This window comes from Oncorhynchus clarkii, unplaced genomic scaffold (genome assembly GCF_045791955.1).
Source record: "Oncorhynchus clarkii lewisi isolate Uvic-CL-2024 unplaced genomic scaffold, UVic_Ocla_1.0 unplaced_contig_12229_pilon_pilon, whole genome shotgun sequence".
Classification (NCBI taxonomy): Eukaryota; Metazoa; Chordata; class Actinopteri; order Salmoniformes; family Salmonidae; genus Oncorhynchus; species Oncorhynchus clarkii.
In genome coordinates, this window is record NW_027261129.1 from 33,069 (window position 1) to 56,667 (window position 23,599).

General features: G+C 33.7%; 14 non-coding genes across 14 annotated transcripts; all 14 read left to right on the top strand.

Annotated features, from left to right (window-relative positions):
* The first annotated feature begins 2,905 nt into the window (after positions 1–2,905).
* Positions 2,906–3,017, top strand: trnal-caa (transfer RNA leucine (anticodon CAA)). The gene is made up of 2 exons: positions 2,906–2,943; positions 2,972–3,017. It is a non-coding gene; the product is annotated as a tRNA-Leu (tRNA).
* Positions 3,018–4,728: 1,711 nt separating this feature from the next.
* Positions 4,729–4,840, top strand: trnal-caa (transfer RNA leucine (anticodon CAA)). Its single transcript has 2 exons — positions 4,729–4,766; positions 4,795–4,840. It is a non-coding gene; the product is annotated as a tRNA-Leu (tRNA).
* A 340-nt stretch (positions 4,841–5,180) lies between these two features.
* Positions 5,181–5,292, top strand: trnal-caa (transfer RNA leucine (anticodon CAA)). The gene is made up of 2 exons: positions 5,181–5,218; positions 5,247–5,292. It is a non-coding gene; the product is annotated as a tRNA-Leu (tRNA).
* A 2,102-nt stretch (positions 5,293–7,394) lies between these two features.
* On the top strand, positions 7,395–7,506 carry trnal-caa (transfer RNA leucine (anticodon CAA)). Its single transcript has 2 exons — positions 7,395–7,432; positions 7,461–7,506. It is a non-coding gene; the product is annotated as a tRNA-Leu (tRNA).
* A 354-nt stretch (positions 7,507–7,860) lies between these two features.
* Positions 7,861–7,972, top strand: trnal-caa (transfer RNA leucine (anticodon CAA)). The gene is made up of 2 exons: positions 7,861–7,898; positions 7,927–7,972. It is a non-coding gene; the product is annotated as a tRNA-Leu (tRNA).
* Positions 7,973–9,432: 1,460 nt separating this feature from the next.
* trnal-caa (transfer RNA leucine (anticodon CAA)) lies at positions 9,433–9,544 on the top strand. Its single transcript has 2 exons — positions 9,433–9,470; positions 9,499–9,544. It is a non-coding gene; the product is annotated as a tRNA-Leu (tRNA).
* A 1,259-nt stretch (positions 9,545–10,803) lies between these two features.
* On the top strand, positions 10,804–10,915 carry trnal-caa (transfer RNA leucine (anticodon CAA)). Its single transcript has 2 exons — positions 10,804–10,841; positions 10,870–10,915. It is a non-coding gene; the product is annotated as a tRNA-Leu (tRNA).
* Positions 10,916–13,070: 2,155 nt separating this feature from the next.
* Positions 13,071–13,182, top strand: trnal-caa (transfer RNA leucine (anticodon CAA)). Its single transcript has 2 exons — positions 13,071–13,108; positions 13,137–13,182. It is a non-coding gene; the product is annotated as a tRNA-Leu (tRNA).
* A 340-nt stretch (positions 13,183–13,522) lies between these two features.
* On the top strand, positions 13,523–13,634 carry trnal-caa (transfer RNA leucine (anticodon CAA)). Its single transcript has 2 exons — positions 13,523–13,560; positions 13,589–13,634. It is a non-coding gene; the product is annotated as a tRNA-Leu (tRNA).
* Positions 13,635–15,736: 2,102 nt separating this feature from the next.
* On the top strand, positions 15,737–15,848 carry trnal-caa (transfer RNA leucine (anticodon CAA)). Its single transcript has 2 exons — positions 15,737–15,774; positions 15,803–15,848. It is a non-coding gene; the product is annotated as a tRNA-Leu (tRNA).
* Positions 15,849–16,202: 354 nt separating this feature from the next.
* Positions 16,203–16,314, top strand: trnal-caa (transfer RNA leucine (anticodon CAA)). The gene is made up of 2 exons: positions 16,203–16,240; positions 16,269–16,314. It is a non-coding gene; the product is annotated as a tRNA-Leu (tRNA).
* A 1,716-nt stretch (positions 16,315–18,030) lies between these two features.
* On the top strand, positions 18,031–18,142 carry trnal-caa (transfer RNA leucine (anticodon CAA)). Its single transcript has 2 exons — positions 18,031–18,068; positions 18,097–18,142. It is a non-coding gene; the product is annotated as a tRNA-Leu (tRNA).
* Positions 18,143–18,496: 354 nt separating this feature from the next.
* On the top strand, positions 18,497–18,608 carry trnal-caa (transfer RNA leucine (anticodon CAA)). The gene is made up of 2 exons: positions 18,497–18,534; positions 18,563–18,608. It is a non-coding gene; the product is annotated as a tRNA-Leu (tRNA).
* A 2,563-nt stretch (positions 18,609–21,171) lies between these two features.
* Positions 21,172–21,283, top strand: trnal-caa (transfer RNA leucine (anticodon CAA)). The gene is made up of 2 exons: positions 21,172–21,209; positions 21,238–21,283. It is a non-coding gene; the product is annotated as a tRNA-Leu (tRNA).
* Positions 21,284–23,599: the final 2,316 nt, after the last annotated feature.

Genomic DNA, 23,599 nt, shown 5'->3' on the forward strand with positions numbered 1-23,599 from the left:
ACAGAAAACACATGAAACGGGAATAATAGTTCAATACATATCATCATATGCCTAGTTTAGAATTCAATAAGTTACTCAAATTCCATTGAAAAATGTTTTTTACCATATCTTTCATTAGCTTTTAACATTTTTTTGTTTCTTTTTCTTTGTATCTTATTATCTATATGTTATGTTACATAATCGTGAAAAAATATGAATTTTAAGGTTTTGTAGTTGTCAATATGGCCGAGTGGTCTAAGGCGCCAGACTCAAGGTGAGAATCCTTCCTAGTTACAGGGGTATTCTGGTCTCCGATTGGAGGCGAGGTTTCAAATCCCTCTTCTGACACAGCTTTTGCCTTAAAAAAAGAGTAGCTCTTTGTCAAAACCGAAAAATTCTCCAAATGGTGAAAGGAAAACACATGAACAGTGATTAATAGTTTGATAGATGTCATAGTTTGAGAACAGAAAACACATAAAACGGGAATAATAGTTCAATATATGTCAACACTTTCCTAGTTTAGAATTCAATAAGTTACTCAAATTCCATTGAAAAATGTTTTTACTATATCTTTCATTAGCTTTTAACATTTTTTGTTTATTTTTCTTTGTATCTTAAGATCTGCATGTAACCATCAGACATATCAGATGTTATGTTACAGAATCGTGAAAAAATATGAATTTTAAGGATTTATAAGTGTCAGGATGGCCGAGTGGTCTAAGGCGCCAGACTCAAGGTGAGAATCCTTCCTAGTTACAGGGGTATTCTGGTCTCCGATTGGAGGCGAGGGTTCAAATCACTCTTCTGACACAGCTTTTGCCTTAAAAAAGAGTAGCTCTTTGTCAAAATCGAAAATGGAAACAGGAAAACACATGAACAGTGATTAATAGTTTGATAGATGTCATAGTTTGAGAACAGAAAACACATGAAACGGGAATAATAGTTCAATACATATCATCATATGCCTAGTTTAGAATTCAATAAGTTACTCAAATTCCATTGAAAAATGTTTTTTACTATATCTTTCATTAGCTTTTAACATTTTTTGTTTCTTTTTCTTTGTATCTTATTATCTATATGTTATGTTACATGATCGTGAAAAAATATGAATTTTAAGGTTTTGTAGTTGTCAATATGGCCGAGTGGTCTAAGGCGCCAGACTCAAGGTGAGAATCCTTCCTAGTTACAGGGGTATTCTGGTCTCCGATTGGAGGCGAGGGTTCAAATCACTCTTCTGACACAGCTTTTGCCTTAAAAAAGAGTAGCTCTTTGTCAAAATCGAAAATGGAAACAGGAAAACACATGAACAGTGATTAATAGTTTGATAGATGTCATAGTTTGAGAACAGAAAACACATGAAACGGGAATAATAGTTCAATACATATCATCATATGCCTAGTTTAGAATTCAATAAGTTACTCAAATTCCATTGAAAAATGTTTTTTACTATATCTTTCATTAGCTTTTAACATTTTTTGTTTCTTTTTCTTTGTATCTTATTATCTATATGTTATGTTACATGATCGTGAAAAAATATGAATTTTAAGGTTTTGTAGTTGTCAATATGGCCGAGTGGTCTAAGGCGCCAGACTCAAGGTGAGAATCCTTCCTAGTTACAGGGGTATTCTGGTCTCCGATTGGAGGCGAGGGTTCAAATCCCTCTTCTGACACACGTTTTTCCTTAAAAAAGAGTAGCTCTTTGTCAAAACCGAAAAATTCTCCAAATGGTGAAAGGAAAACACATGAACAGTGATTAATAGTTTGATAGATGTCATAGTTTGAGAACAGAAAACACATGAAACGTCAATAATAGTTCAATACATATCATCATATGCCTAGTTTAGAATTCAATAAGTTACTCAAATTCCATTGAAAAATGTTTTTTACTATATCTTTCATTAGCTTTTAAAATTTTTTGTTTATTTTTCTTTGTATCTTAAGATCTGCATGTAACCATCAGACATATCAGATGTTATGTTACAGAATCATGAAAAAATATGAATTTTACGGATTTATAAGTTTCAGGATGGCCGAGTGGTCTAAGGCGCCAGACTCAAGGTGAGAATCCTTCCTAGTTACAGGGGTATTCTGGTCTCCGATTGGAGGCGAGGTTTCAAATCCCTCTTCTGACACAGCTTTTGCCTTAAAAAAGAGTAGCTCTTTGTCAAAACCGAAAAATTCTCCAAATGGTGAAAGGAAAACACATGAACAGTGATTAATAGTTTGATAGATGTCATAGTTTGAGAACAGAAAACACATGAAACGGGAATAATAGTTCAATACATATCATCATATGCCTAGTTTAGAATTCAATAAGTTACTCAAATTCCATTGAAAAATGTTTTTTACCATATCTTTCATTAGCTTTTAACATTTTTTGTTTCTTTTTCTTTGTATCTTATTATCTATATGTTATGTTACATAATCGTGAAAAAATATGAATTTTAAGGTTTTGTAGTTGTCAATATGGCCGAGTGGTCTAAGGCGCCAGACTCAAGGTGAGAATCCTTCCTAGTTACAGGGGTATTCTGGTCTCCGATTGGAGGCGAGGTTTCAAATCCCTCTTCTGACACAGCTTTTGCCTTAAAAAAGAGTAGCTCTTTGTCAAAACCGAAAAATTCTCCAAATGGTGAAAGGAAAACACATGAACAGTGAGTGATTAATAGTTTGATAGATGTCATAGTTTGAGAACAGAAAACACATGAAAGGGGAATAATAGTTCAATACATATCATCATATGCCTAGTTTAGAATTCAATAAGTTACTCAAATTCCATTGAAAAATGTTTTTTACTATATCTTTCATTAGCTTTTAACATTTTTTGTTTATTTTTCTTTGTATCTTATTATCTATATGTTTCCATCAGACATATCAGACATTATGTTACAGAATCATGAAAAAATATGAATTTTAAGGTTTTGTAGTTGTCAGGATGGCCGAGTGGTCTAAGGCGCCAGACTCAAGGTGAGAATCCTTCCTAGTTACAGGGGTATTCTGGTCTCTGATTGGAGGCGAGGGTTCAAATCCCTCTTCTGACACAGCTTTTGCCTTAAAAAAGAGTAGCTCTTTGTCAAAACCGAAAATGGAAACAGGAAAACACATGAACAGTGATTAATAGTTTGATAGATGTCATAGTTTGAGAACAGAAAACACATGAAACGGGAATAATAGTTCAATACATATCATCATATGCCTAGTTTAGAATTCAATAAGTTACTCAAATTCCATTGAAAAATGTTTTTTACTATATCTTTCATTAGCTTTTAACATTTTTTGTTTCTTTTTCTTTGTATCTTATTATCTATATGTTATGTTACATGATCGTGAAAAAATATGAATTTTAAGGTTTTGTACTTGTCAATATGGCCGAGTGGTCTAAGGCGCCAGACTCAAGGTGAGAATCCTTCCTAGTTACAGGGGTATTCTGGTCTCCGATTGGAGGCGAGGGTTCAAATCCCTCTTCTGACACAGCTTTTGCCTTAAAAAAGAGTAGCTCTTTGTCAAAACCGAAAAATTCTCCAAATGGTGAAAGGAAAACACATGAACAGTGATTAATAGTTTGATAGATGTCATAGTTTGATAGATGTCATAGTTTGAGAACAGAAAACACATGAAACGGGAATAATAGTTCAATATATGTCAACAAATGCCTAGTTTAGAATTCAATAAGTTACTAAAATTCAATTGAAAAATGTTTTTTACTATATCTTTCATTAGCTTTTAACATTTTTTGTTTCTTTTTCTTTGTATCTTAAGATCTGCATGTAACCATCAGATATATCAGATGTTATGTTACATAATCGTGAAAAAATATGAATTTTAAGGTTTTGTAGTTGTCAGGTTGGCCGAGTGGTCTAAGGCGCCAGACTCAAGGTGAGAATCCTTCCTAGTTACAGGGGTATTCTGGTCTCTGATTGGAGGCGAGGGTTCAAATCCCTCTTCTGACACAGCTTTTGCCTTAAAAAAGAGTAGCTCTTTGTCAAAACCGAAAAATTCTCCAAATGGTGAAAGGAAAACATATGAACAGTGATTAATAGTTTGATAGATGTCATAGTTTGAGAACAGAAAACACATGAAACGGGAATAATAGTTCAATACATATCATCATATGCCTAGTTTAGAATTCAATAAGTTACTCAAATTCCATTGAAAAATGTTTTTTAATATATCTTTCATTAGCTTTTAACATTTTTTGTTTCTTTTTCTTTGTATCTTAAGATCTGCATGTAACCATCAGACATATCAGATGTTATGTTACATAATCATGAAAAAATATGAATTTTAAGGATTTATAAGTGTCAGGATGGCCGAGTGGTCTAAGGCGCCAGACTCAAGGTGAGAATCCTTCCTAGTTACAGGGGTATTCTGGTCTAAAATTGGAGGCGAGGGTTCAAATCCATCTTCTGACACAGCGTTTGCCTTAAAAAAGAGTAGCTCTTTGTCAAAACCGAAAATGGAAACAGGAAAACACATGAACAGTGATTAATAGTTTGATAGATGTCATAGTTTGAGAACAGAAAACACATGAAACGGGAATAATAGTTCAATACATATCATCATATGCCTAGTTTAGAATTCAATAAGTTACTCAAATTCCATTGAAAAATGTTTTTTACTATATCTTTCATTAGCTTTTAACATTTTTTGTTTATTTTTCTTTGTATCTTATTATCTATATGTTTCCATCAGACATATCAGACATTATGTTACAGAATCATGAAAAAATATGATTTTTAAGGTTTTGTAGTTGTCAGGATGGCCGAGTGGTCTAAGGCGCCAGACTCAAGGTGAGAATCCTTCCTAGTTACAGGGGTATTCTGGTCTCCGATTGGAGGCGAGGGTTCAAATCCCTCTTCTGACACAGCTTTTGCCTTAAAAAAGAGTAGCTCTTTGTCAAAACCGAAAATGGAAACAGGAAAACACATGAACAGTGATTAATAGTTTGATAGATGTCATAGTTTGAGAACAGAAAACACATGAAACGGGAATAATAGTTCAATACATATCATCATATGCCTAGTTTAGAATTCAATAAGTTACTCAAATTCCATTGAAAAATGTTTTTTACTATATCTTTCATTAGCTTTTAACATTTTTTGTTTCTTTTTCTTTGTATCTTAAGATCTGCATGTAACCATCAGACATATCAGATGTTATGTTACAGAATCATGAAAAAATATGAATTTTAAGGATTTATAAGTGTCAGGATGGCCGAGTGGTCTAAGGCGCCAGACTCAAGGTGAGAATCCTTCCTAGTTACAGGGGTATTCTGGTCTCCGATTGGAGGCGAGGGTTCAAATCCCTCTTCTGACACAGCTTTTGCCTTAAAAAAGAGTAGCTCTTTGTCAAAACCGAAAATGGAAACAGGAAAACACATGAACAGTGATTAATAGTTTGATAGATGTCATAGTTTGAGAACAGAAAACACATGAAACGGGAATAATAGTTCAATACATATCATCATATGCCTAGTTTAGAATTCAATAAGTTACTCAAATTCCATTGAAAAATGTTTTTTACTATATCTTTCATTAGCTTTTAACATTTTTTGTTTCTTTTTCTTTGTATCTTATTATCTATATGTTATGTTACATAATCGTGAAAAAATATGAATTTTAAGGTTTTGTAGTTGTCAATATGGCCGAGTGGTCTAAGGCGCCAGACTCAAGGTGAGAATCCTTCCTAGTTACAGGGGTATTCTGGTCTCCGATTGGATGCGAGGGTTCAAATCCCTCTTCTGACACACCTTTTGCCTTAAAAAAGAGTAGCTCTTTGTCAAAACCGAAAATGGAAACAGGAAAACACATGAACAGTGATTAATAGTTTGATAGATGTCATAGTTTGAGAACAGAAAACACATGAAACGGGAATAATAGTTCAATACATATCATCATATGCCTAGTTTAGAATTCAATAAGTTACTCAAATTCCATTGAAAAATGTTTTTTACTATATCTTTCAATAGCTTTTAACATTTTTTGTTTCTTTTTCTTTGTATCTTATTATCTATATGTTATGTTACATAATCGTGAAAAAATATGAATTTTAAGGTTTTGTAATTGTCAGGATGGCCGAGCGGTCTAAGGCGCCAGACTCAAGGTGAGAATCCTTCCTAGTTACAGGGGTATTCTGGTCTCCGATTGGAGGCTTGGGTTCAAATCCCTTTTCTGACACAGCTTTTGCCTTAAAAAAGAGTAGCTCTTTGTCAAAACCGAAAATGGAAACAGGAAAACACATGAACAGTGATTAATAGTTTGATAGATGTCATAGTTTGAGAACAGAAAACACATGAAACGGGAATAATAGTTCAATACATATCATCATATGCCTAGTTTAGAATTCAATAAGTTACTCAAATTCCATTGAAAAATGTTTTTTACTATATCTTTCATTAGCTTTTAACATTTTTTGTTTCTTTTTCTTTGTATCTTATTATCTATATGTTATGTTACATAATCGTGAAAAAATATGAATTTTAAGGTTTTGTAGTTGTCAATATGGCCGAGTGGTCTAAGGCGCCAGACTCAAGGTGAGAATCCTTCCTAGTTACAGGGGTATTCTGGTCTCCGATTGGAGGCGAGGGTTCAAATCCCTCTTCTGACACACGTTTTTCCTTAAAAAAGAGTAGCTCTTTGTCAAAACCGAAAAATTCTCCAAATGGTGAAAGGAAAACACATGAACAGTGATTAATAGTTTGATAGATGTCATAGTTTGAGAACAGAAAACACATGAAACGTGAATAATAGTTCAATACATATCATCATATGCCTAGTTTAGAATTCAATAAGTTACTCAAATTCCATTGAAAAATGTTTTTTACTATATCTTTCATTAGCTTTTAACATTTTTTGTTTCTTTTTCTTTGTATCTTAAGATCTGCATGTAACCATCAGACATATCAGATGTTATGTTACAGAATCATGAAAAAATATGAATTTTACGGATTTATAACTTTCAGGATGGCCGAGTGGTCTAAGGCGCCAGACGCAAGGTGAGAATACTTCCTAGTTACAGGGGTATTCTGGTCTCCGATTGGAGGCGATGGTTCAAATCCCTCTTCTGACAAAGCTTTTGCCTTAAAAAAGAGTAGCTCTTTGTCAAAACCAAAAAATTCTCCAAATGGTAAAAGGAAAACACATGAACAGTGATTAATAGTTTGATAGATGTCATAGTTTGAGAACAGAAAACACATGAAACGGGAATAATAGTTCAATACATATCATCATATGCCTAGTTTAGAATTCAATAAGTTACTCAAATTCCATTGAAAAATGTTTTTTACTATATCTTTCATTAGCTTTTAACATTTTTTGTTTATTTTTCTTTGTATCTTATTATCTATATGTTTCCATCAGACATATCAGACATTATGTTACAGAATCATGAAAAAATATGATTTTTAAGGTTTTGTAGTTGTCAGGATGGCCGAGTGGTCTAAGGCGCCAGACTCAAGGTGAGAATCCTTCCTAGTTACAGGGGTATTCTGGTCTCCGATTGGAGGCGAGGGTTCAAATCCCTCTTCTGACACAGCTTTTGCCTTAAAAAAGAGTAGCTCTTTGTCAAAACCGAAAAATTCTCCAAATGGTGAAAGGATAACACATGAACAGTGAGTGATTAATAGTTTGATAGATGTCATAGTTTGAGAACAGAAAACACATGAAACGGGAATAATAGTTCAATACATATCATCATATGCCTAGTTTAGAATTCAATAAGTTACTCAAATTCCATTGAAAAATGTTTTTTACTATATCTTTCATTAGCTTTTAACATTTTTTGTTTATTTTTCTTTGTATCTTATTATCTATATGTTTCCATCAGACATATCAGACATTATGTTACAGAATCATGAAAAAATATGAATTTTAAGGTTTTGTAGTTGTCAGGATGGCCGAGTGGTCTAAGGCGCCAGACTCAAGGTGAGAATCCTTCCTAGTTACAGGGGTATTCTGGTCTCCGATTGGAGGCGAGGGTTCAAATCCCTCTTCTGACACAGCTTTTGCCTTAAAAAAGAGTAGCTCTTTGTCAAAACCGAAAATGGAAACAGGAAAACACATGAACAGTGATTAATAGTTTGATAGATGTCATAGTTTGAGAACAGAAAACACATGAAACGGGAATAATAGTTCAATACATATCATCATATGCCTAGTTTAGAATTCAATAAGTTACTCAAATTCCATTGAAAAATGTTTTTTACTATATCTTTCATTAGCTTTTAACATTTTTTGTTTCTTTTTCTTTGTATCTTAAGATCTGCATGTAACCATCAGACATATCAGATGTTATGTTACAGAATCATGAAAAAATATGAATTTTACGGATTTATAAGTTTCAGGATGGCCGAGTGGTCTAAGGCGCCAGACTCAAGGTGAGAATCCTTCCTAGTTACAGGGGTATTCTGGTCTCCGATTGGAGGCGAGGGTTCAAATCCCTCTTTTGCCTTAAAAAAGAGTAGCTCTTTGTCAAAACCGAAAAATTCTCCAAATGGTGAAAGGAAAACACATGAACAGTGAGTGATTAATAGTTTGATAGATGTCATAGTTTGAGAACAGAAAACACATGAAACGGGAATAATAGTTCAATACATATCATCATATGCCTAGTTTAGAATTCAATAAGTTACTCAAATTCCATTGAAAAATGTTTTTTACTATATCTTTCATTAGCTTTTAACATTTTTTGTTTCTTTTTCTTTGTATCTTATTATCTATATGTTATGTTACATAATCGTGAAAAAATATGAATTTTAAGGTTTTATAGTTGTCAATATGGCCGAGTGGTCTAAGGCGCCAGACTCAAGGTGAGAATCCTTCCTAGTTACAGGGGTATTCTGGTCTCCGATTGGATGCGAGGGTTCAAATCCCTCTTCTGACACACCTTTTGCCTTAAAAAAGAGTAGCTCTTTGTCAAAACCGAAAAATTCTCCAAATGGTGAAAGGAAAACACATGAACAGTGATTAATAGTTTGATAGATGTCATAGTTTGAGAACAGAAAACACATGAAACGGGAATAATAATGTCAGGATGGCTGAGTGGTCTAAGGCGCCAGACTCAAGGTGAGAATCCTTCCTAGTTACAGGGGTATTCTGGTCTCCGATTGGAGGCGAGGGTTCAAATCCCTCTTTTGCCTTAAAAAAGAGTAGCTCTTTGTCAAAACCGAAAAATTCTCCAAATGGTGAAAGGAAAACACATGAACAGTGAGTGATTAATAGTTTGATAGATGTCATAGTTTGAGAACAGAAAACACATGAAACGGGAATAATAGTTCAATACATATCATCATATGCCTAGTTTAGAATTCAATAAGTTACTCAAATTCCATTGAAAAATGTTTTTTACTATATCTTTCATTAGCTTTTAACATTTTTTGTTTATTTTTCTTTGTATCTTATTATCTATATGTTATGTTACATAATCGTGAAAAAATATGAATTTTAAGGTTTTGTAGTTGTCAGGATGGCCGAGTGGTCTAAGGCGCCAGACTCAAGGTGAGAATCCTTCCTAGTTACAGGGGTATTCTGGTCTCCGATTGGAGGCGAGGGTTCAAATCCCTCTTCTGACACAGCTTTTGCCTTAAAAAAGAGTAGCTCTTTGTCAAAACCGAAAATGGAAACAGGAAAACACATGAACAGTGATTAATAGTTTGATAGATGTCATAGTTTGAGAACAGAAAACACATGAAACGGGAATAATAGTTCAATACATATCATCATATGCCTAGTTTAGAATTCAATAAGTTACTCAAATTCCATTGAAAAATGTTTTTTACTATATCTTTCATTAGCTTTTAACATTTTTTGTTTCTTTTTCTTTGTATCTTATTATCTATATGTTATGTTACATGATCGTGAAAAAATATGAATTTTAAGGTTTTGTACTTGTCAATATGGCCGAGTGGTCTAAGGCGCCAGACTCAAGGTGAGAATCCTTCCTAGTTACAGGGGTATTCTGGTCTCCGATTGGAGGCGAGGGTTCAAATCCCTCTTCTGACACAGCTTTTGCCTTAAAAAAGAGTAGCTCTTTGTCAAAACCGAAAAATTCTCCAAATGGTGAAAGGAAAACACATGAACAGTGATTAATAGTTTGATAGATGTCATAGTTTGATAGATGTCATAGTTTGAGAACAGAAAACACATGAAACGGGAATAATAGTTCAATATATGTCAACAAATGCCTAGTTTAGAATTCAATAAGTTACTAAAATTCAATTGAAAAATGTTTTTTACTATATCTTTCATTAGCTTTTAACATTTTTTGTTTCTTTTTCTTTGTATCTTAAGATCTGCATGTAACCATCAGATATATCAGATGTTATGTTACATAATCGTGAAAAAATATGAATTTTAAGGTTTTGTAGTTGTCAGGTTGGCCGAGTGGTCTAAGGCGCCAGACTCAAGGTGAGAATCCTTCCTAGTTACAGGGGTATTCTGGTCTCTGATTGGAGGCGAGGGTTCAAATCCCTCTTCTGACACAGCTTTTGCCTTAAAAAAGAGTAGCTCTTTGTCAAAACCGAAAAATTCTCCAAATGGTGAAAGGAAAACACATGAACAGTGATTAATAGTTTGATAGATGTCATAGTTTGAGAACAGAAAACACATGAAACGGGAATAATAGTTCAATACATATCATCATATGCCTAGTTTAGAATTCAATAAGTTACTCAAATTCCATTGAAAAATGTTTTTTAATATATCTTTCATTAGCTTTTAACATTTTTTGTTTCTTTTTCTTTGTATCTTATTATCTATATGTTTCCATCAGACATATCAGACATTATGTTACAGAATCATGAAAAAATATGAATTTTAAGGTTTTGTAGTTGTCAGGATGGCCGAGTGGTCTAAGGCGCCAGACTCAAGGTGAGAATCCTTCCTAGTTACAGGGGTATTCTGGTCTCCGATTGGAGGCGAGGGTTCAAATCCCTCTTCTGACACAGCTTTTGCCTTAAAAAAGAGTAGCTCTTTGTCAAAACCGAAAATGGAAACAGGAAAACACATGAACAGTGATTAATAGTTTGATAGATGTCATAGTTTGAGAACAGAAAACACATGAAACGGGAATAATAGTTCAATACATATCATCATATGCCTAGTTTAGAATTCAATAAGTTACTCAAATTCCATTGAAAAATGTTTTTTACTATATCTTTCATTAGCTTTTAACATTTTTTGTTTCTTTTTCTTTGTATCTTATTATCTATATGTTATGTTACATGATCGTGAAAAAATATGAATTTTAAGGTTTTGTACTTGTCAATATGGCCGAGTGGTCTAAGGCGCCAGACTCAAGGTGAGAATCCTTCCTAGTTACAGGGGTATTCTGGTCTCCGATTGGAGGCGAGGGTTCAAATCCCTCTTCTGACACAGCTTTTGCCTTAAAAAAGAGTAGCTCTTTGTCAAAACCGAAAAATTCTCCAAATGGTGAAAGGAAAACACATGAACAGTGATTAATAGTTTGATAGATGTCATAGTTTGATAGATGTCATAGTTTGAGAACAGAAAACACATGAAACGGGAATAATAGTTCAATATATGTCAACAAATGCCTAGTTTAGAATTCAATAAGTTACTAAAATTCAATTGAAAAATGTTTTTTACTATATCTTTCATTAGCTTTTAACATTTTTTGTTTCTTTTTCTTTGTATCTTAAGATCTGCATGTAACCATCAGATATATCAGATGTTATGTTACATAATCGTGAAAAAATATGAATTTTAAGGTTTTGTAGTTGTCAGGTTGGCCGAGTGGTCTAAGGCGCCAGACTCAAGGTGAGAATCCTTCCTAGTTACAGGGGTATTCTGGTCTCTGATTGGAGGCGAGGGTTCAAATCCCTCTTCTGACACAGCTTTTGCCTTAAAAAAGAGTAGCTCTTTGTCAAAACCGAAAAATTCTCCAAATGGTGAAAGGAAAACACATGAACAGTGATTAATAGTTTGATAGATGTCATAGTTTGAGAACAGAAAACACATGAAACGGGAATAATAGTTCAATACATATCATCATATGCCTAGTTTAGAATTCAATAAGTTACTCAAATTCCATTGAAAAATGTTTTTTAATATATCTTTCATTAGCTTTTAACATTTTTTGTTTCTTTTTCTTTGTATCTTAAGATCTGCATGTAACCATCAGACATATCAGATGTTATGTTACATAATCATGAAAAAATATGAATTTTAAGGATTTATAAGTGTCAGGATGGCCGAGTGGTCTAAGGCGCCAGACTCAAGGTGAGAATCCTTCCTAGTTACAGGGGTATTCTGGTCTAAAATTGGAGGCGAGGGTTCAAATCCATCTTCTGACACAGCGTTTGCCTTAAAAAAGAGTAGCTCTTTGTCAAAACCGAAAATGGAAACAGGAAAACACATGAACAGTGATTAATAGTTTGATAGATGTCATAGTTTGAGAACAGAAAACACATGAAACGGGAATAATAGTTCAATACATATCATCATATGCCTAGTTTAGAATTCAATAAGTTACTCAAATTCCATTGAAAAATGGTTTTTACTACATCTTTCATTAGCTTTTAACATTTTTTGTTTCTTTTTCTTTGTATCTTATTATCTATATGTTATGTTACATAATCGTGAAAAAATATGAATTTTAAGGTTTTGTAGTTGTCAATATGGCCGAGTGGTCTAAGGCGCCAGACTCAAGGTGAGAATCCTTCCTAGTTACAGGGGTATTCTGGTCTCCGATTGGAGGCGAGGGTTCAAATCCCTCTTCTGACACACCTTTTGCCTTAAAAAAGAGTAGCTCTTTGTCAAAACCGAAAAATTCTCCAAATGGTGAAAGGAAAACACATGAACAGTGAGTGATTAATAGTTTGATAGATGTCATAGTTTGAGAACAGAAAACACATGAAACGGGAATAATAGTTCAATACATATCATCATATGCCTAGTTTAGAATTCAATAAGTTACTCAAATTCCATTGAAAAATGTTTTTTACTATATCTTTCATTAGCTTTTAACATTTTTTGTTTATTTTTCTTTGTATCTTATTATCTATATGTTTCCATCAGACATATCAGACATTATGTTACAGAATCATGAAAAAATATGAATTTTAAGGTTTTGTAGTTGTCAGGATGGCCGAGTGGTCTAAGGCGCCAGACTCAAGGTGAGAATCCTTCCTAGTTACAGGGGTATTCTGGTCTCCGATTGGAGGCGAGGGTTCAAATCCCTCTTCTGACACAGCTTTTGCCTTAAAAAAGAGTAGCTCTTTGTCAAAACCGAAAATGGAAACAGGAAAACACATGAACAGTGATTAATAGTTTGATAGATGTCATAGTTTGAGAACAGAAAACACATGAAACGGGAATAATAGTTCAATACATATCATCATATGCCTAGTTTAGAATTCAATAAGTTACTCAAATTCCATTGAAAAATGTTTTTTACTATATCTTTCATTAGCTTTTAACATTTTTTGTTTCTTTTTCTTTGTATCTTAAGATCTGCATGTAACCATCAGACATATCAGATGTTATGTTACAGAATCATGAAAAAATATGAATTTTAAGGATTTATAAGTGTCAGGATGGCCGAGTGGTCTAAGGCGCCAGACTCAAGGTGAGAATCCTTCCTAGTTACAGGGGTATTCTGGTCTCCGATTGGAGGCGAGGGTTCAAATCCCTCTTCTGACACAGCTTTTGCCTTAAAAAAGAGTAGCTCTTTGTCAAAACCGAAAATGGAAACAGGAAAACACATGAACAGTGATTAATAGTTTGATAGATGTCATAGTTTGAGAACAGAAAACACATGAAACGGGAATAATAGTTCAATACATATCATCATATGCCTAGTTTAGAATTCAATAAGTTACTCAAATTCCATTGAAAAATGTTTTTTACTATATCTTTCATTAGCTTTTAACATTTTTTGTTTCTTTTTCTTTGTATCTTATTATCTATATGTTATGTTACATAATCGTGAAAAAATATGAATTTTAAGGTTTTGTAGTTGTCAATATGGCCGAGTGGTCTAAGGCGCCAGACTCAAGGTGAGAATCCTTCCTAGTTACAGGGGTATTCTGGTCTCCGATTGGATGCGAGGGTTCAAATCCCTCTTCTGACACACCTTTTGCCTTAAAAAAGAGTAGCTCTTTGTCAAAACCGAAAATGGAAACAGGAAAACACATGAACAGTGATTAATAGTTTGATAGATGTCATAGTTTGAGAACAGAAAACACATGAAACGGGAATAATAGTTCAATACATATCATCATATGCCTAGTTTAGAATTCAATAAGTTACTCAAATTCCATTGAAAAATGTTTTTTACTATATCTTTCAATAGCTTTTAACATTTTTTGTTTCTTTTTCTTTGTATCTTATTATCTATATGTTATGTTACATAATCGTGAAAAAATATGAATTTTAAGGTTTTGTAATTGTCAGGATGGCCGAGCGGTCTAAGGCGCCAGACTCAAGGTGAGAATCCTTCCTAGTTACAGGGGTATTCTGGTCTCCGATTGGAGGCTTGGGTTCAAATCCCTTTTCTGACACAGCTTTTGCCTTAAAAAAGAGTAGCTCTTTGTCAAAACCGAAAATGGAAACAGGAAAACACATGAACAGTGATTAATAGTTTGATAGATGTCATAGTTTGAGAACAGAAAACACATGAAACGGGAATAATAGTTCAATACATATCATCATATGCCTAGTTTAGAATTCAATAAGTTACTCAAATTCCATTGAAAAATGTTTTTTACTATATCTTTCATTAGCTTTTAACATTTTTTGTTTCTTTTTCTTTGTATCTTATTATCTATATGTTATGTTACATAATCGTGAAAAAATATGAATTTTAAGGTTTTGTAGTTGTCAATATGGCCGAGTGGTCTAAGGCGCCAGACTCAAGGTGAGAATCCTTCCTAGTTACAGGGGTATTCTGGTCTCCGATTGGAGGCGAGGGTTCAAATCCCTCTTCTGACACACGTTTTTCCTTAAAAAAGAGTAGCTCTTTGTCAAAACCGAAAAATTCTCCAAATGGTGAAAGGAAAACACATGAACAGTGATTAATAGTTTGATAGATGTCATAGTTTGAGAACAGAAAACACATGAAACGTGAATAATAGTTCAATACATATCATCATATGCCTAGTTTAGAATTCAATAAGTTACTCAAATTCCATTGAAAAATGTTTTTTACTATATCTTTCATTAGCTTTTAACATTTTTTGTTTCTTTTTCTTTGTATCTTAAGATCTGCATGTAACCATCAGACATATCAGATGTTATGTTACAGAATCATGAAAAAATATGAATTTTACGGATTTATAACTTTCAGGATGGCCGAGTGGTCTAAGGCGCCAGACGCAAGGTGAGAATACTTCCTAGTTACAGGGGTATTCTGGTCTCCGATTGGAGGCGATGGTTCAAATCCCTCTTCTGACAAAGCTTTTGCCTTAAAAAAGAGTAGCTCTTTGTCAAAACCAAAAAATTCTCCAAATGGTAAAAGGAAAACACATGAACAGTGATTAATAGTTTGATAGATGTCATAGTTTGAGAACAGAAAACACATGAAACGGGAATAATAGTTCAATACATATCATCATATGCCTAGTTTAGAATTCAATAAGTTACTCAAATTCCATTGAAAAATGTTTTTTACTATATCTTTCATTAGCTTTTAACATTTTTTGTTTATTTTTCTTTGTATCTTATTATCTATATGTTTCCATCAGACATATCAGACATTATGTTACAGAATCATGAAAAAATATGATTTTTAAGGTTTTGTAGTTGTCAGGATGGCCGAGTGGTCTAAGGCGCCAGACTCAAGGTGAGAATCCTTCCTAGTTACAGGGGTATTCTGGTCTCCGATTGGAGGCGAGGGTTCAAATCCCTCTTCTGACACAGCTTTTGCCTTAAAAAAGAGTAGCTCTTTGTCAAAACCGAAAAATTCTCCAAATGGTGAAAGGATAACACATGAACAGTGAGTGATTAATAGTTTGATAGATGTCATAGTTTGAGAACAGAAAACACATGAAACGGGAATAATAGTTCAATACATATCATCATATGCCTAGTTTAGAATTCAATAAGTTACTCAAATTCCATTGAAAAATGTTTTTTACTATATCTTTCATTAGCTTTTAACATTTTTTGTTTATTTTTCTTTGTATCTTATTATCTATATGTTTCCATCAGACATATCAGACATTATGTTACAGAATCATGAAAAAATATGAATTTTAAGGTTTTGTAGTTGTCAGGATGGCCGAGTGGTCTAAGGCGCCAGACTCAAGGTGAGAATCCTTCCTAGTTACAGGGGTATTCTGGTCTCCGATTGGAGGCGAGGGTTCAAATCCCTCTTCTGACACAGCTTTTGCCTTAAAAAAGAGTAGCTCTTTGTCAAAACCGAAAATGGAAACAGGAAAACACATGAACAGTGATTAATAGTTTGATAGATGTCATAGTTTGAGAACAGAAAACACATGAAACGGGAATAATAGTTCAATACATATCATCATATGCCTAGTTTAGAATTCAATAAGTTACTCAAATTCCATTGAAAAATGTTTTTTACTATATCTTTCATTAGCTTTTAACATTTTTTGTTTCTTTTTCTTTGTATCTTAAGATCTGCATGTAACCATCAGACATATCAGATGTTATGTTACAGAATCATGAAAAAATATGAATTTTACGGATTTATAAGTTTCAGGATGGCCGAGTGGTCTAAGGCGCCAGACTCAAGGTGAGAATCCTTCCTAGTTACAGGGGTATTCTGGTCTCCGATTGGAGGCGAGGGTTCAAATCCCTCTTTTGCCTTAAAAAAGAGTAGCTCTTTGTCAAAACCGAAAAATTCTCCAAATGGTGAAAGGAAAACACATGAACAGTGAGTGATTAATAGTTTGATAGATGTCATAGTTTGAGAACAGAAAACACATGAAACGGGAATAATAGTTCAATACATATCATCATATGCCTAGTTTAGAATTCAATAAGTTACTCAAATTCCATTGAAAAATGTTTTTTACTATATCTTTCATTAGCTTTTAACATTTTTTGTTTCTTTTTCTTTGTATCTTATTATCTATATGTTATGTTACATAATCGTGAAAAAATATGAATTTTAAGGTTTTATAGTTGTCAATATGGCCGAGTGGTCTAAGGCGCCAGACTCAAGGTGAGAATCCTTCCTAGTTACAGGGGTATTCTGGTCTCCGATTGGATGCGAGGGTTCAAATCCCTCTTCTGACACACCTTTTGCCTTAAAAAAGAGTAGCTCTTTGTCAAAACCGAAAAATTCTCCAAATGGTGAAAGGAAAACACATGAACAGTGATTAATAGTTTGATAGATGTCATAGTTTGAGAACAGAAAACACATGAAACGGGAATAATAATGTCAGGATGGCTGAGTGGTCTAAGGCGCCAGACTCAAGGTGAGAATCCTTCCTAGTTACAGGGGTATTCTGGTCTCCGATTGGAGGCGAGGGTTCAAATCCCTCTTTTGCCTTAAAAAAGAGTAGCTCTTTGTCAAAACCGAAAAATTCTCCAAATGGTGAAAGGAAAACACATGAACAGTGAGTGATTAATAGTTTGATAGATGTCATAGTTTGAGAACAGAAAACACATGAAACGGGAATAATAGTTCAATACATATCATCATATGCCTAGTTTAGAATTCAATAAGTTACTCAAATTCCATTGAAAAATGTTTTTTACTATATCTTTCATTAGCTTTTAACATTTTTTGTTTATTTTTCTTTGTATCTTATTATCTATATGTTATGTTACATAATCGTGAAAAAATATGAATTTTAAGGTTTTGTAGTTGTCAATATGGCCGAGTGGTCTAAGGAGCCAGACTCAAGGTGAGAATCCTTCCTAGTTACAGGGGTATTCTGGTCTCCGATTGGATGCGAGGGTTCAAATCCCTCTTCTGACACACCTTTTGCCTTAAAGAAGAGTAGCTCTTTGTCAAAACCGAAAAATTCTCCAAATGGTGAAAGGAAAACACATGAACAGTGATTAATAGTTTGATAGATGTCATAGTTTGAGAACAGAAAACACATGAAACGGGAATAATAATGTCAGGATGGCTGAGTGGTCTAAGGCGCCAGACTCAAGGTGAGAATCCTTCCTAGTTACAGGGGTATTCTGGTCTCCGATTGGAGGCGAGGGTTCAAATCCCTCTTCTGACACAGCTTTTGCCTTAAAAAAGAGTAGCTCTTTGTCAAAACCGAAAAATTCTCCAAATGGTGAAAGGAAAACACATGAACAGTGAGTGATTAATAGTTTGATAGATGTCATAGTTTGAGAACAGAAAACACATGAAAGGGGAATAATAGTTCAATAAATATCATCATATGCCTAGTTTAGAATTCAATAAGTTACTCAAATTCCATTGAAAAATGTTTTTTACTATATCTTTCATTAGCTTTTAACATTTTTTGTTTATTTTTCTTTGTATCTTATTATCTATATGTTTCCATCAGACATATCAGACATTATGTTACAGAATCATTAAAAAATATGAATTTTAAGGTTTTGTAGTTGTCAGGATGGCCGAGTGGTCTAAGGCGCCAGACTCAAGGTGAGAATCCTTCCTAGTTACAGGGGTATTCTGGTCTCCGATTGGAGGCGAGGGTTCAAATCCCTCTTCTGACACAGCTTTTGCCTTAAAAAAGAGTAGCTCTTTGTCAAAACCGAAAAATTCTCCAAATGGTGAAAGGAAAACACATGAACAGTGAGTGATTAATAGTTTGATAGATGTCATAGTTTGAGAACAGAAAACACATGAAAGGGGAATAATAGTTCAATACATATCATCATATGCCTAGTTTAGAATTAAATAAGTTACTCAAATTCCATTGAAAAATGTTTTTTACTATATCTTTCATTAGCTTTTAACATTTTTTGTTTCTTTTTCTTTGTATCTTATTATCTATATGTTTCCATCAGACATATCAGACATTATGTTACAGAATCATGAAAAAATATGAATTTTAAGGTTTTGTAGTTGTCAGGATGGCCGAGTGGTCTAAGGCGCCAGACTCAAGGTGAGAATCCTTCCTAGTTACAGGGGTATTCTGGTCTCCGATTGGAGGCGAGGGTTCAAATCCCTCTTTTGCCTTAAAAAAGAGTAGCTCTTTGTCAAAACCGAAAAATTCTCCAAATGGTGAAAGGAAAACACATGAACAGTGAGTGATTAATAGTTTGATAGATGTCATAGTTTGAGAACAGAAAACACATGAAACGGGAATAATAGTTCAATACATATCATCATATGCCTAGTTTAGAATTCAATAAGTTACTAAAATTCCATTGAAAAATGTTTTTTACTATATCTTTCATTAGCTTTTAACATTTTTTGTTTCTTTTTCTTTGTATCTTATTATCTATATGTTATGTTACATGATCGTGAAAAAATATGAATTTTAAGGTTTTGTAGTTGTCAATATGGCCGAGTGGTCTAAGGCGCCAGACTCAAGGTGAGAATCCTTCCTAGTTACAGGGTCTCCGATTGGTCTCCGATTGGAGGCGAGGGTTCAAATCCCTCTTCTGACACACGTTTTGCCTTAAAAAAGAGTAGCTCTTTGTCAAAACCGAAAAATTCTCCAAATGGTGAAAGGAAAACACATGAACAGTGATAAATAGTTTGATAGATGTCATAGTTTGAGAACAGAAAACACATGAAACGGGAATAATAGTTCAATATATGTCAACATATGCCTAGTTTAGAATTCAATAAGTTACTAAAATTCCATTGAAAAATGTTTTTTACTATATCTTTCATTAGCTTTTAACATTTTTTGTTTCTTTTTCTTTGTATCTTAAGATCTGCATGTAACCATCAGACATATCAGATGTTATGTTACATAATCATGAAAAAATCTGAATTTGAAGGATTTATAAGTGTCAGGATGGCCGAGTGGTCCAAGGCGCCAGACTCAAGGTGAGAATCCTTCCTAGTTACAGGGGTATTCTGGTCTCCGATTGGAGGCGAGGGTTCAAATCCCTCTTTTGCCTTAAAAAAGAGTAGCTCTTTGTCAAAACCGAAAAATTCTCCAAATGGTGAAAGGAAAACACATGAACAGTGAGTGATTAATAGTTTGATAGATGTCATAGTTTGAGAACAGAAAACACATGAAACGGAAATAATAGTTCAATACATATCATCATATGCCTAGTTTAGAATTCAATAAGTTACTCAAATTCCATTGAAAAATGTTTTTACTATATCTTTCATTAGCTTTTAACATTTTTTGTTTCTTTTTCTTTGTATCTTAAGATCTGCATGTAACCATCAGACATATCAGATGTTATGTTACAGAATCATGAAAAAATATGAATTTTACAGATTTATAAGTGTCAGGATGGCCGAGCGGTCTAAGGCGCCAGACTCAAGGTGAGAATCCTTCCTAGTTACAGGGGTATTCTGGTCTCCGATTGGAGGCTTGGGTTCAAATCCCTTTTCTGACACAGCTTTTGCCTTAAAAAAGAGTAGCTCTTTGTCAAAACCGAAAATGGAAACAGGAAAACACATGAACAGTGATTAATAGTTTGATAGATGTCATAGTTTGAGAACAGAAAACACATGAAACGGGAATAATAGTTCAATACATATCATCATATGCCTAGTTTAGAATTCAATAAGTTACTCAAATTCCATTGAAAAATGTTTTTTACTATATCTTTCATTAGCTTTTAACATTTTTTGTTTCTTTTTCTTTGTATCTCATTATCTATATGTTATGTTACATAATCGTGAAAAAATATGAATTTTAAGGTTTTGTAATTGTCAGGATGGCCGAGCGGTCTAAGGCGCCAGACTCAAGGTGAGAATCCTTCCTAGTTACAGGGGTATTCTGGTCTCCGATTGGAGGCTTGGGTTCAAATCCCTTTTCTGACACAGCTTTTGCCTTAAAAAAGAGTAGCTCTTTGTCAAAACCGAAAATGGAAACAGGAAAACACATGAACAGTGATTAATAGTTTGATAGATGTCATAGTTTGAGAACAGAAAACACATGAAACGGGAATAATAGTTCAATACATATCATCATATGCCTAGTTTAGAATTCAATAAGTTACTCAAATTCCATTGAAAAATGTTTTTTACTATATCTTTCATTAGCTTTTAACATTTTTTGTTTCTTTTTCTTTGTATCTTATTATCTATATGTTATGTTACATAATCGTGAAAAAATATGAATTTTAAGGTTTTGTAGTTGTCAATATGGCCGAGTGGTCTAAGGCGCCAGACTCAAAGTGAGAATCCTTCCTAGTTACAGGGGTATTCTGGTCTCCGATTGGAGGCGAGGGTTCAAATCCCTCTTCTGACACACGTTTTTCCTTAAAAAAGAGTAGCTCTTTGTCAAAACCGAAAAATTCTCCAAATGGTGAAAGGAAAACACATGAACAGTGATTAATAGTTTGATAGATGTCATAGTTTGAGAACAGAAAACACATGAAACGTGAATAATAGTTCAATACATATCATCATATGCCTAGTTTAGAATTCAATAAGTTACTCAAATTCCATTGAAAAATGTTTTTTACTATATCTTTCATTAGCTTTTAACATTTTTTGTTTCTTTTTCTTTGTATCTTAAGATCTGCATGTAACCATCAGACATATCAGATGTTATGTTACAGAATCATGAAAAAATATGAATTTTACGGATTTATAAGTTTCAGGATGGCCGAGTGGTCTAAGGCGCCAGACGCAAGGTGAGAATCCTTCCTAGTTACAGGGGTATTCTGGTCTCCGATTGGAGGCGAGGTTTCAAATCCCTCTTCTGACACAGCTTTTGCCTTAAAAAAGAGTAGCTCTTTGTCAAAACCGAAAAATTCTCCAAATGGTGAAAGGAAAACACATGAACAGTGATTAATAGTTTGATAGATGTCATAGTTTGAGAACAGAAAACACATGAAACGGGAATAATAGTTCAATACATATCATCATATGCCTAGTTTAGAATTCAATAAGTTACTCAAATTCCATTGAAAAATGTTTTTTACCATATCTTTCATTAGCTTTTAACATTTTTTGTTTATTTTTCTTTGTATCTTATTATCTATATGTTATGTTACATAATCGTGAAAAAATATGAATTTTAAGGTTTTGTAGTTGTCAATATGGCCGAGTGGTCTAAGGCGCCAGACTCAAGGTGAGAATCCTTCCTAGTTACAGGGGTATTCTGGTCTCCGATTGGAGGCGAGGTTTCAAATCCCTCTTCTGACACAGCTTTTGCCTTAAAAAAGAGTAGCTCTTTGTCAAAACCGAAAAATTCTCCAAATGGTGAAAGGAAAACACATGAACAGTGATTAATAGTTTGATAGATGTCATAGTTTGAGAACAGAAAACACATAAAACGGGAATAATAGTTCAATATATGTCAACACTTTCCTAGTTTAGAATTCAATAAGTTACTCAAATTCCATTGAAAAATGTTTTTACTATATCTTTCATTAGCTTTTAACATTTTTTGTTTCTTTTTCTTTGTATCTTAAGATCTGCATGTAACCATCAGACATATCAGATGTTATGTTACAGAATCGTGAAAAAATATGAATTTTAAGGTTTTGTAGTTGTCAGGTTGGCCGAGTGGTCTAAGGCGCCAGACTCAAGGTGAGAATCCTTCCTAGTTACAGGGGTATTCTGGTCTCTGATTGGAGGCGAGGGTTCAAATCCCTCTTCTGACACAGCTTTTGCCTTAAAAAAGAGTAGCTCTTTGTCAAAACCGAAAAATTCTCCAAATGGTGAAAGGAAAACACATGAACAGTGATTAATAGTTTGATAGATGTCATAGTTTGAGAACAGAAAACACATGAAACGGGAATAATAGTTCAATGCATATCATCATATGCCTAGTTTAGAATTCAATAAGTTACTCAAATTCCATTGAAAAATGTTTTTTACTATATCTTTCATTAGCTTTTAACATTTTTTGTTTCTTTTTCTTTGTATCTTATTATCTATATGTTATGTTACATAATCGTGAAAAAATATGAATTTTAAGGTTTTGTAGATGTCAATATGGCCGAGTGGTCTAAGGCGCCAGACTCAAGGTGAGAATCCTTCCTAGTTACAGGGGTATTCTGGTCTCCGATTGGAGGCGAGGGTTCAAATCCCTCTTCTGACACACCTTTTGCCTTAAAAAAGAGTAGCTCTTTGTCAAAACCGAAAAATTCTCCAAATGGTGAAAGGAAAACACATGAACAGTGAGTGTTTGATAGATGTCATAGTTTGAGAACAGAAAACACATGAAACGGGAATAATAGTTCAATACATATCATCATATGCCTAGTTTAGAATTCAATAAGTTACTCAAATTCCATTGAAAAATGTTTTTTACTATATCTTTCATTAGCTTTTAACATTTTTTGTTTATTTTTCTTTGTATCTTAAGATCTGCATGTAACCATCAGAAATATATCAGATGTTATGTTACATAATCATGAATAAATATGAATTTTAATGATTTATAAGTGTCAGGATGGCCGAGTGGTCTAAGGCGCCAGACTCAAGGTGAGAATCCTTCCTAGTTACAGGGGTATTCTGGTCTCCGATTGGAGGCGAGGGTTCAAATCTCTCTTTTGCCTTAAAAAAGAGTAGCTCTTTGTCAAAACCGAAAAATTCTCCAAATGGTGAAAGG